A 14,033-nucleotide genomic window follows, 5' to 3' on the forward strand; every position below is an offset into this window, starting at 1 on the left:
CCGAATGTTTCCTGACCGTTAAGGTCAAGTAGCAGTTTCATGTCTTTGCCGGGCATTTGGTGCTTGGCCTCATCTGGAACACTAAACAATAATTTGACAATTTGAGCCAAAACTTCTGCAAAGGGAGCAATTGCCTGGCGTGCCACTGAGGAAAGTCTCCAAAGAGTAGGGAAAAAAATCTTTCAGAAATGGCTTCTCTCTCAGGTTACCTGAGAGCAGTTCTACGGGCTTTGGTAATAGGAATGTGGGGTGCACTTCAAGATGCTTCGTCCAGATCCCTCTCAAGAAAGTACTTACCACCCAACCCTCAAGGATACAGTCAGTGGCTCCAGGGTTCACCTCAGCTGTAAGGAGCCACCTCTCCTGTGATCACATCCTTCCCAAGAAAGCCCACATCTGCTGACTGAACAAGGCGAGAGTTGAAAGGCCGCAGCATTTGGTCCAAGGCAGAAAAATCGTGAAGGGCAATGGTCCCTTAATAGCTCCTGCTGGATTGGTCAATGATTGGTTGGCCTGTATCAGTTCAATTTCTCCTTCTGCCCAGTCCTGCTTCCTCCCCGTCTGTTTACATCTTGTACTCTAAAACCCATGTCCACATTTGCCTCCAGAAAACCCAGCCCAAGAGAGGCAAACCAGATGACATTTTTCTTTCTACAATTATTATTTGAACAACAGAAACACTTATGCAAAAAAAAAAAAAAATGAATAAATATACAAGTCTATTTGTAACATATCTCTTCGAGCACTCTCGATTTAGATCAGAATTATCACAGTTATAATTAGCGTGCATATGTGATTTTTAGATTTAGATTTTTTGATTGATATTAACATATAATACCTTATAGCAAGTCTGTCTACATATTTGTCTTTTGTAATGCCCTTGTGATATTCCATGGTGGATTTCTTACCTGTCTCCAAACTTATGGCCTTAAATCATTCCCTATCTTTTCACTGCTTAAAATAGTGCTGTTATAAATATTTTTGTACAAATTGCTTTCTTTCTTTCTTGATTAATTCCTCTGACAATTGCTTTCCTAGAGTTGGACCACAGTCTTGTGATGTCAGCACTGGGACCAGTTAGCAGAGGAGAAGAGAAGAATAAAAGGGAAAAGAATGAGGACTCACATAACCACGAGCTTTTCCTTTCTTGTATATAAAGGATGTGTATAAATGGAGTGTATATAAATCTAGAACAACCTGAAATTCCATCAGGTCCTGGATAATTTCATTTTACCTATGAATCTTATTGAATAACTCCACAGTAATTTGTACTTCGAATTGAATTATTTATTTGTAGCAGCATTATCCAAAGTTCATTATACAAAATTCTTGTAGCAAAGAAACTTATTAAATCTATTTAATCCACCTATCCAGTACAATTAATATTAGAAGAAAAACAGTTTGTGAAACAATGGCATACATGGTGTCGTTAAAAAAAAAAAAAACATTTAGAAAAATTGTATTATGCATACACAGATAGTATACATATAGCTTTCTTTCTAGAAAAGCCCATTTATGCTATCACATTAGTAGCTCCCCCCCCACCCCCCAGCACCTACCACCCATCCAGGAAACTTTGAGATGTTTTACAAAGGTTTATGAAGTTACATTAAACATCTGTTAAAAATCACTTTGTTCATTGCTAGACATTTATGTAATATAGTTTTAAAGAAAGATAACAGCTGAGGGGAGCTACAGAAAAAAAATAGAACTTATGCTGAATTATTTTTTCTTGTACATATGAAGTTTCTCTGTGAGAACAAGAGCACTCAGCAGATGTACAGATCCATTATCTTTTCGCATGGCAATATGTTCCTCCTTTCAGAAAATTTGAGCAAGTTTGGAACATAAAATATTACAAATAGGCTGAGATGCAAAGCAGAGAAAATGAAAATGATTGGCAGAAAACCATGGCATAGACATAAGAGATGTTACCTAGGTGAGCTTTAATCAGGGCGTTAACCACTGAAGTTCTCCATTTAATGAAGCATCCAAATGTATATTAATCTCCCTCAGTACTTGGAGTGTAGCAGATTTCCAGCACACGCATCCCCATGTACCCTCTACATTAAAACCAAATGACAATGGTTTTCTCGTCCTGTCGTCTCAGCCTTGACTCTCTCAGTGCTCATGAGATCTTTCCATGGCTCACATAACCTGTGTACTCACAAGCAGGTATTTGCAAGTGTGCATCTGGTGATGAGTATTAAAGCTGGAAGATGAAAGTTCTGAACCAGTCTACTTAATTCTTTGTCACTTGTCAAGGCCACCCCCAGCCACACTATTGTACACAGGACTCCACAGACTTTAGAATGCCCCTCCTACCTTGAAATTTCAAATTGTATTTCTCTCTGTATTTTTAGATATTCATAAAACTATTGCTCAAGAAAAGATTTTAACAATCAAGATTGACCCATCATTTTACAACCGAGAAAACTGAGAGAAAGCTGAACGTTTTTGACCAGATTCAGAAAATGAATTTTGTGTAATTTGTGTGAAAATAGTGTCCCTTGGCTCCTACCACAATTTTTTTTTTCACTCTATTATTCTAAGAAACTTTGGGAGCATTGTTAAAACAATATTGCATTATGGTTAAAAAGCACAAGTTCTGGAATCAGGAAGACCAAGGTAACAAAAGGAATATTATTTAACCTAAGTTTATTTCTTAGTGAAATAATAATCTGTATGATATAGTATTGTTGTGAGTTTTAAATGACGTGGAATATAGTTAAGTGCCAAAAAACCTATTAGCTATTGTCATGATTCCATATGTAAATAAAATTCATTTTCTGCTTATTACCATAGTCTCCAAAAGCTGCAGATTGATTTTTATCAAATTTGGAGGTTAGGCTCATGTAAAGTATAAGCCAGGTGTCATATCCAAAATTCATGCTGACTTCTGCTTCTGAGAGGTTGAGTAGGGGTGCTTTTCCCCACTCCTCCCACTAGGCACAGCTAAAAGTCCTGGATATTATATGTATGGAGATTTTGCAAGGTAGAACCAAGATGCGAAGCAGACTAGGGAACTTAGAACCCAAAGAACTATACTGTGACTTCCCTGGACTTTCTTCTCACTTCATACATCCCAGACTGGGTACTGAAGAAGCCCAAACCCCCAAAACACTAATGACACAGAACCAAGAAATAAAGCCTCAAGAAAAACCTGTTCTCCCCTGTGAACGAACCAGGAAAGGAACAGCCTAGCTTGACAGACAACATTTAGACAATAGCCATTCTATCCAGTCAAATGTGTGGAAGGGACGCCTGGGTGGCTCAGTCGGTTAAGCATCTGGCTCTTGACTTCAGCTCAGGTCATGATCTCATGGTTTGTGGGTTCAAACCCCATATTGGACTCTGTGCTGACAGTGTGGAGCCCGCTTGGGATTCTCTCTCTCCCCCTCGCTCTCTCTGCCCCTCCCCCACTCATGTGCTCTGTCTGTCTCTCTCTCTCAAAGTAAATAAACTTTTTTTTTTAATTTTTTTTTTTAACGTTTATTTATTTTTGAGACAGAGAGAGACAGAGCATGAACGGGGGAGGGTCAGAGAGAGGGAGACACAGAATCTGAAACAGGCTCCAGGCTCTGAGCTGTCAGCACAGAGCCCGACGCGGGGCTCGAACTCACGGACCGCAAGATCATGACCTGAGCCGAAGTCGGCCGCTTAACCGACTGAGCCATCCAGGTGCCCCTCAAAGTAAATAAACTTTTAAAAAAATGTACAGAAACTACTACAGCCCCACCCTCGCAGGCAAAGGTCCAGTAGGAGCCAATGCTTTCACCCTTGTCCAGCTGTAGGGAGTGCTACTCTCTCTCCCCACCTCCAGGGTGGTGTCTGAGAAGGCAGAGTGGGAAACTGAGACTTTTTCATCTCTACCAGGTGGTAAAGAGGACTCCTTCCATGGTACCATGTGAGACTATGGTTCGGGGAGGGGGAAGCTTGGACTCCCACCCCCACCCGGAGGTAATAAGCACCCCTCTTACTTCCCACTGGGGGGGTGTCAGAGAGGGCTTACTGGTGAGTCAGGACTTTCACCACTGCTCAGTGGTACCAAGACGGCCCAGCAGTGCTGGTGGAGGTGATGTGGAAAGCCATAAGGAGATGTCTATCCCTCCCCATCCCAACCAGTGTGGTATCAACAGATGCCTCATGGGGAAGTGATTTTTGACCAAAGTGCAAAAGCAGTTCAATGGAGAAAGACTAGGCTATCCAACAAATGATGCGAGAGCAATTGAATACGCATAGGCAAGACAATATAAAGCTCTATCTAAACCTCAAAACTTTTACAAAAGTTAATCCAAATCACAGATTTAAATATAAAGTATAAATCGTATAAGATGTTTAGAAGATGACATAGAAAATTTGGGGGACCTGAGATTTAGTGAATATTTCGCAGACATGACACCAAAAATGTAACGCATAAAAGTGAAAAACAGTAAATCGATCTCATCAAAATTAAAAATTTTTGTGTTGTGTAAGATCCCCTTAAGAGGATGAAAAGACAAGCTACAGAGTAAGAGAAGATATTTGTAAACATATCTGACAAAGCACTCATCCAGAAGTTGTAAAACTGAACTGTAAAAACAAATAATCTAATTAGAAAATGGGCAAAAAACATAAAGAGACATTTCACTGAAAAGAATATATGGATGGCAAGTCAACATGTGAAAAAATGTTCAGCATCACTAGCTATTAGGAAAATGCAAATTAAAGCCATGATGAGATATCACTATAAACCTCTCAGCATGATAAAATATAAAAATAGTGACAATCCTTAATGCTAGCAAGACTATAAAGATGCTTGATCCGTTATACATTGCTGGTAGGAATATAAATGGCACATCCAATCTGGAAAAAACAGTTTGACAGTTTCTCAAAACAATTAAACATATACTTAGCACACAATCCAGAAATTGCACTCCTGGGCATTTATCTCAGAGAAATGAAACATTATTGTAACAGCTTTATTGTAATAGCCCAAAACTGGAAACAACCAAAATGTAATACTGCTCAGTAATAAAAACAAATGAACTATTGATATATACAACTTGGATGGATCTCAAGGACATTATGCTAAGTGAAAAAAAAACAATTTTCCAAAGGACATATATGCTGTGAGTCGATTTATATAACATTCTTGAAATGACAAAATTATAGAGATGGGAAACAGATTATTGGTTACCAGGCATGGGGGGAGGGAATGGGGTGTGGCTATTAAAGGAGTAGCAGGAGGGAGATCTTCATGGTGGTGGAATAATTCCCCATCTTGATTGCACTGATGGTTACAGGAGCCTACACATGAGAGAACACAGAATTATACACATACATCGTGTCAACATCTAATTCCTGTCATTGATACTGTATTATAATTATGTAAGATGGACCACTGGGGGGAAACTGAGTGAAGGGTCCACGGGTCCTCTGTGCACTACCTTTGTAACTTCTTGTGAGTCTATAATTATTTCAAAATAAAGTTTGTTTCATTTTAATTTCATGTTGAGGGCATCTCTGGGGAGCAACAGAGGCTTCTAGTCAGAGGAGCTGTGGATGGCTGAGGACAGTTGACAGCAAAGTACAACGCAAAGGAAGGTTGTCTACCAGCTGAGAAGAAAGGCTGTGTACAGATTTTTGTGGCAGAGAAAACGATCATTCCTTTCCAGTATGAACCCTAAGTATACTAATGTTTTTTAACCCTTGACTGCAGATTAGAACTAAGTGGAAAGTTTTTTAAATGCCGCATGTCCAGTCCTTTCTCCAGAGATTCTCTTTTGAGTTAGGATGATCCTAATTATCCTAGATGAGTCTAAAGTGTGGTCTGGCCTGAGGAACACCATATTACACCAAGGAATGTAGCATTATTTCAGTGTCTGAAATTTGACACTATTTTGAGCCCTGTAAGAGAAAAGTAAACCCAAAGATTTATATTATTCTGATAATGAGTTTATGTCTCAAGGCTAGTTACTGAGCCTCTGGACTACCTAAATCATAATGGAGTTAAAAAAAGAACATAGGTGATTTTCCACATGCTATGTTAAAATAAGAAATCAATATTTTATCTTTTGAATGTGTGTGATTTTCTCAAATAATCGTTTTACTCTTTCATGGCCATGAATGAGATGCAAGAAAAAAGTATTCTAAATTCCAGGAACTAATCTGTGATAAACCTCTTCTAGAAGGGGCAATTGTATATTGTGTAAACCAAGGTAAATAGCAGCAGGGGTCCTATCATATTGCCCAGGATAATAGAATGACAAATGTGTTCTATAAAAGGATTTGACACAAGTTTACAAATTAAAAAATAGTAAGCTTTATATTAATTACTATAATTATGGAAAGTTCTCAAGATTCCATATTACTATTCTTTTTAAAAAAATTTTTTTAATGTTTATTTATTCTTACAGAGAGAGAGAGAGAGCACAAACGGGGAGGGGCAGAGAGAGGAAGACACAGAATCTGAAGCAGGCTCCAGGCTCTGAGCTGTCAGCACCGAGCCCGATGTGGGGCTCAAACTCACAAACGGTGAGATCATGACCTGAGCCAAAGTCAGACACTCAATCAACTGAGCCACCAGGTGCCCCTCCATATTACTATTCTATTCAACTTTACTTAGCAGTTCGTGATGCTCCTGAGCAAAAGTGCATATTACAGATGACACATAACTGAGATGTGGAGCAGAGTCCTGAACACTGTGGGGACTGAAGTAGAGGGCTGCTGTTCCTGTCCCTCCTACTCTACTCACTGTCTGTTTGACCCTGGGTGAGTTCTTTGTTAGTTGCCTTAGCTGTAAATTTGAAATAATAATATTCTGAGGAATGAAAGAAATAATATAAGAAAGCACTTTAACTTATACAGTGCTAAACATGTTGCCATTGTCATAATTATTACCATTTTAAAAACTCAACTCTTGTTAGCTGCCCACTTATGGGTCTGTGAAACTAACATTTTTTAAAAGCTATAGTTTACATAAATAGAGCAAGTTTCTCAAGATCAAAACTAGTGTGTGGTGAATGAATCATTAATTGAAGGGTGATAGTTTCCAAACTGCAAATGTCTTGGGCGTATTTACTGACATTGATGAATCCTATTAACTCTAACTCATGAAAGTGGCCCGCTCCCTCCACACACAGAGCCATGTGGCATGCAGATACTGTATGCCATTTGCAGTTTTCCTTTTAGAAACCTAAAAGATATATATATATATTTTAATTGTTTAATGTTTATTTTTTTGAGAGAGAGAGAGCACGCGCGTGAGTGGAGAGGGGCATAGAGCTGGAGACACAGAATCCAAAGCAGGCTCCAGGCTCTGAGCTGTCAGCACAGAGCCCAACGCGGGGCTCCTACCCACAAACTGCAAGTTCATACCTGAGCCAGAGTCGATCACTTAACCGATTGAGCCACCCAGGCCCCCCTAAAAGATATATTTTATTTCCATTTCTAGCTTCTCCATTAAAGGGCTGGGGTGCTGCTAAATTCTTAAGCTTTAGATTTAGGAGCAAAAGATCTCTAACAATGTAGTCTAGCTGTTCCTATTCCATACCCTGAGGAAATGCAGAGGGCCACGAGGATATCTGGAGGAATTTCAAAATGTCTGTAGCATGTTGTACTAATTGGAAAGTAAGAACATGCTACTGAACAGTGTGAGGATAAATGTCTTACGTAAATATTTTTTAAACTTCACAAAGACAAAATTGTACAAGAATTCTAAATAATAATTGCAAATAAGCCTTAATGAATGATTTATAAGAACAATTGAACAATAATAGTCTTAGAACTAGCTATGTCCTAAATATTGAAAATCATAAATAACATTTTATGGAGATAATTTTAGTATTACCCATAAATTATAACTTTTTAATTAACAAAAATATTTTTAATATACAAATTTTGGGGGCTTGCCTTATTTTACATTTTAACTATGTAACTAATTTCTATTTTCAAACATACTAATTCCTTGTCTTTGAGAAAATTACTGTTATAAATCAACATTTAAAGTACAAACATAAACTTGGTGATTCCTCGATATCCATCATTTTCTATACTGCAGCTGTATTTTCTCTCAAGTTGAGATATATACTTCAAAGTATACCTGTAGAGCTGTCCTTATATATACAAGTAATAGGTGATGTGATTTTATTGGCTTGTCTGTTTATACCCCCTTCCCAAAGAGAATTACAATGCCCTATTATAAATGGCTACACCATAACATGAAATAGTCACAGAAACTGAGATCAATAAAAAATGAGTGTAGGAAAAATAAGTCAAAGTTCAAAGTGAGGTTAGAATGCATATGGCTCAATGTACTTGCCAGAAAAGGACTAAATTTAGCTGATGGGAAAAATAGGATTGGCTAATATACATGGGATCCAAATGCCAGGAGATGTGGTTCTTCCTGGTGTTGACATCTGGTGCCAAGACATCTCTCCCATGCATCATCCGAAAGTGGACCTCTTTGATATAGTAAATGGCATCATCAACAACACAGCTATACGTCCATATGAGTAGTGTCAGAGGCCTTTCCTCACAACATCTCCCCAAGCTGGCTGATGCTGTAGCATCAAAGTTCAGGAAAACTAATTCTACAGGAACCAAAAAATATGTAGAACAGAAGCCCAGTTCTCTAATGAGCAAAGATAGATCAAGATTTGGAACCTAGCCAAATAGATAGTGGCAAAGTGACTCCATCTTAATCCACAATTTTGAAGTTTAGAGGAAAGAATGACTAATATAGCCAAGTGCCCAACTACCATTTATTTTTAAATAAACTAGAATAAAGGCAGAAATACTCGTTAAGCCTTATATGCTACCTAATTTCTTCAATATTGTTTTAATATGTGGTGGAGATTATGAGGATAGGACTTACAAAATATAAAAAAGAAAAAGGGAAATTATTAATGGGGAGTTGGATTTTGCAAATAAAAGAAAATGAAAGTTTTGGGTAATGAAAAAGAAACAATTCATTTCGTATATTGGTATTGGGTATTTCATATCAAATTTGGTGCCAAGAATAAAAGAAGAAAAGCCAATGAATACAAATTAAATTGTACAGTAGCACTGAAAGAGATGCAATGAAATAGAAAAGGCCCACATTTCTTTCAACTGGACGCTCAAGGTAAAAAGCCAAATTACCTAAAAAAGGTAATAAATACTAAAATACCTAAAAAAGGTGATAAATACCTAAAAAAGGTGATAAATACTCTGCACAGTTCCCATGTCTTGATCTATTTCTGTTATCAGAACCCGGAGAACTGATTGGATAGTGGAGGGAAGAAGACCTCAACTCAATTTACATAATCTACTTGTCTAATTTTGTGAATAGACTCTAGGAGATCTTCATGTATTACATTGAAAACTAGGCATTTCCTTTCAGAACTTACTGCCAAGAAAATCAAGACTTGAGCACTAGCCAAACAAAGAATTACAAAGGAGGCTACAGGTAAATCCCAAGATTAATTCATGTCAAGCCAATTAAATCAGAAGTCAATAATGTCCAAGAAAAATCACTGGGGCATATAATGGACTTGACTCAAAATTTATGGAGTGAAGGTAAAAAAAAAAAAAAAAATTGTCCTCACGTTTGGCCAAGAGAGAATGGAAGGAATTTGAAGGAAAAAAATGGAAGCTAAAGGGAGTTCAAGTTCAGGTAAGTAAAGTAAGGCAACATGGAGACGAGAGATGGTTTCCTACCAGTTTTCTATGTACAAGCCAGTTCTCAATTGGCCTTTATCTTGTGTAGGTGTTTGTAAGTCGTGAACCAGCCTTTGCAGAACAAGACAGGAAGGAAAGGCACATTTGGGAACTGACAGAAGAAATTAGCAAAATACACAAAAGACATAGTTTCAAGATTATCTAGAGATAGAAACACCAAAATATACCTTAAAATGTAGAAATGTATAGCTCCAAAATGGAAAAAATTCCTGAAATAATGAATAAAAACAGATGGGGAGAGATAGCTCCCAAACTGGAAGAGGGACCCAAAAACCACCAGAAAAGGAAAGAGCCCAAGAAAGAGATCATGAAAATGAGGTGGAGAAGGCTATGGGGTAGAAATAAAGGTCCAGGGGGCGCCTGGGTGGCTCAGTCGGTTAAGCGTCCGACTTCAGCTCAGGTCACGATCTCACGGTCCGTCAGTTCGAGCCCCGCGTCGGGCTCTGGGCTGATGGCTCAGAGCCTGGAGCCTGCTTCCGATTCTGTGTCTCCCTCTCTCTCTGCCCCTCCCCTGTTCATGCTCTGTCTCTCTCTGTCTCAAAAATAAATAAACGTTAAAAAAAAAAAATTAAAAAAAAAAAAAAGAAAGGTCCAGAAGGAGGAAATCAGACAAGAATTTACCTTGAACCAGCTGTTTGGCACTAACTATTTGAGGTACCAAATCTCTGGCAAGTTTCCCTCTTTGCCAGCTTTTACCAGAGTAGAAACACGGTAGAAATCCTCAAGCCAACTTTAAATATGGCAAGTGGATTGTGTAGCCATGCTATAATACTGTTGAATTTAGAATAAATTTTACATAGAAGAGTCATCTTGGATCCTCTCCTGGAATTTTTACTTCATGAAATACAGGAATCCCACATGTAGAACATTCTCGATTATAAGGCATTCTCTTAAGTGGATCCTGAAGATATTATCATAATTAAGTTCTAGAGTACATATTAATGCAAAATCCTGATAAAGAGAAATCTTCTCATAAAAGAAGTATCTCTGTAGATAAACTCCAGAAGCATTACTGACAACTTCCCGTATATGACACTATTAGGATGTGAGGCTACTAACAAGAGAATTTTCCTTTTGCTTGCAAATCCTAAAACTTGAATGAAATATTGACTAGAGGAAAAGCACACATAAAACAAGTACAATATGATGAGATGCTGGGAATAGAAAAAGTGAAAAAGGTAAGTAATCACTTAACACCTGCTTCCATTCATAGCAAAGACCGAAAGCACGTTCAAGGAGGAGAGTGAGTTGGTGAGAGCAAGGTGAATCATTGGCTGGAATTAAATTTGAGCTGGGTCTTGAACTGTTGGTCTGTTGGAAAGGTGACTGACAGGTACTTAATGAGCAAGAAACTCCATGAGCAAGGTACAAAGGAGAGGATGTAAAAAATACATATAAGGGACTGTAATCAAGAGGGAAGAGAAGAGATGCATAGAGGAATAGAAAGATGACCTTGGACAGCAATGAGTAATCATGGAAAAAGCCTTAAAAATAAACTTACAGGAGCCAAGAAAATGATATGATGAAAACAGTATTTAATTTTTTTTTTCCTTTTTGTCTTTTCACAGGTTAAACAGCCACCTAAGATCACTGGCGATGGATGCCGGCTAACAAGTGGGGAAGCAACATCTATGAGATGCTTTGGCGACTCCTAAAACTGTTCTCACACTGCAGACACCGCCACCAATTAAACACACACACGAGAAATGTGTGTGTGCGTACTGTTATCATCGTCTTTTGGTGGTAGTGTTTTACACCCAGTAAGTTACCTCTGGGAAAAATACTGCTTACATCATAGTAAATGTGGAGTGGAATATGTTTACTCAGGACTTTTTTTGAGATTTTCATTTCGTATGTTTAATTAAGACAGAATTTAGAGACTAGGGATGTTGTTAAAATATTGTTTCAGGTTGATGCAAGAACACTCTAGTGCTATTATGATTACTCCAACTGCTGATTGGTTTTATTTAATCATAAAGATCTTATATCTCAAAAGAAATACAGAGAACAAACTGATGGGTGCCAGAGGGGAGGGAGTGGGTGATTGGGCAAAATGGGTGAAGGGGAGTGGGAGATACAGCTTCTGGTTATAGAATGAATAAGTCACAGGGATATAAAGGTACAGCATAGGAGATATGGCCAATGGTGTTGTAATAGCATTGTATGGTGACAGGTGCTGGCTACGTTTGTGGTGAGCATTGCATAACATACAGAGTTGTTGGAATCACTATGTTGTACACCTGAGATTAATGTAACATTGTGCGTTAGTCATACCTTAATTTAAAAAAAAAAAAAAAAGCCTCAAATGTTAAAGAGAGAGAGAGAATTATCTTAAAGTTGGATCAGAGGAAATACTATTGTCCTGAAATTAAATTACAGAATATCTTATAAGAGGATGAACTTAACACTCCATTCAACTTTTTTTTTACTACCATGCTATCCAAGTAATAATGACCACATATTTTGCACTTCACAGTGTGAACAGTGCTGAGTAACATTCTTCAAAAAATAACAAATGACACTGTCCTCAAATGCAGAAATCTGTGGAAATGCTATGTAAATATTTGAGGTCAGAATTTGGTTTGAAGTGTTTAGAAAAAGGAACGAGATATTTAAATGAGACAAATGGCTTAGAGGCTTAATGGAAACAGATGGATAGCAATTAGAGGGAAAGCTAAGCTGGAGCCCCACTGCAAATACTTCCCGGCTGGAGAGGAGCAGATGATCGCAGACCCAGGATGGGAGGACCGAGAAAGGAGACAGAGGAATTGCTTACTGCTCTTGTTCAACCTCTCCTTGTAAGTAAAAAGAAAAAAAAAAAAAAAAAAATTAAGGAAACGTACGGTGGAAAAATAGGCAGCGCTACCAGATGAACACCAACCGGAAGTCATAGTATCTGTATCATTTATTCTTTTTTTCCTGCTTTCCACTCCCTCTCCTTGTCTTCTTCCTTTTCTCTGTTCTCTGAGAGTCAGGATTTGTTTTACAGCTTTGCCGTTTTCTTCATTTTGTTAGAAAGGGCCAGAGTCTTCCTCAAAATGGCAATCTTGAGTTAATATGGTAAAGGAGAGAGAGGAGAAGCCTGTACTTAACAGGATCGTATGGAAGGGGGCTGGCTACTAAAATTTATTTTTTTCATGTTCAGAAAGTCTAGAGAGACTGAATGAAGCAGGGGGAGGAAGGGACTAACATGGCTTAGAGATTTAGCATGTACACTTTCAAGAACAACTGGTTGTAAATTCTCAGTTTGGGAAATCTCTTTTAATTGGCATGGGGGTGGTAGATGGGAGATAGGTGTGGAACTGTTGCCTTGTTAATATTACTTGGTTTATTCTGATTATATTGAATAATATTGCACGGTGACATTCAAAATATACCATGCTAATGATTTTAATTCGATGCTTCCTTTTTTGACTCTACTGCTCAAATAGCCTGAGGCATTAGTATTTTGACAGATGCTGGGCATTCTTGTAAGTACTCACCTTCAAAATCTTCATACATGGATCTTGACCATTAAAACCCTAATTGAAATCATGTTATGTCAAATAAGATGAATAGTACAAGAAGCAGTGTACATGAAGAATGGAAATATTTGGGAGGAAAATAAATCTTTCTAATCACTGACTGGTGTTGTGGGAAGGCAGATACTTCCTCTTAAGGATAGCAACTTACTTCAGTTGTGGAGGTTCCCTGCTTTTTCTGCTGATAGAAAAGCCATAGGCATTTTCAAAAGATGTATCAATCAAGTTAGAATAAATACGTATATATCTTGAAGTAGAATAAAAATATAAAATTTACATATTAAATGTAACTTGCTGAATAACATAAGAAATAAAAATAAATATTTGAAATTACCTAGGCTTGGTAATTAGCAATAAATTATCTTCCCAGGGAATTTAGCCAAACACTTTAATGTTTATATCAGAGTGAGAAGTATTCAAAGTAATACCCAAGTATAAGTGACCGAAATTCATAAAGAAGCATGAATTTTCAACTTCAATTTCAAAAAGTTTGAATTAAGATACTGTGTAAGGAGTCATATGGCAGAAAAAATTCTGGCCGTAATTGAAAGGCCTGGGTTTTACAACTCCCTTGTATCTGTTTACCACCCTAAGACCAAGTTTTCGCTTGTATATAAAATGAAAGCTTTGGACTAAATGACTCGAGTTCCCTTCCACTTTTCCTACTTTATGAATCTGCAAAATCTTACAATGTGAATGAAGAGAATGTATTCTCAATCCAAGGTTGATGTTCAAAATTCAGTTACTCTCCAGGATTCAGAATGTACACAGTACCATCTCATTTTTAAAAGGATATTTACACATAAAAAA

Source organism: Panthera tigris, chromosome C1 (genome assembly GCF_018350195.1).
Source record: "Panthera tigris isolate Pti1 chromosome C1, P.tigris_Pti1_mat1.1, whole genome shotgun sequence".
Taxonomy (NCBI): domain Eukaryota; kingdom Metazoa; phylum Chordata; class Mammalia; order Carnivora; family Felidae; genus Panthera; species Panthera tigris.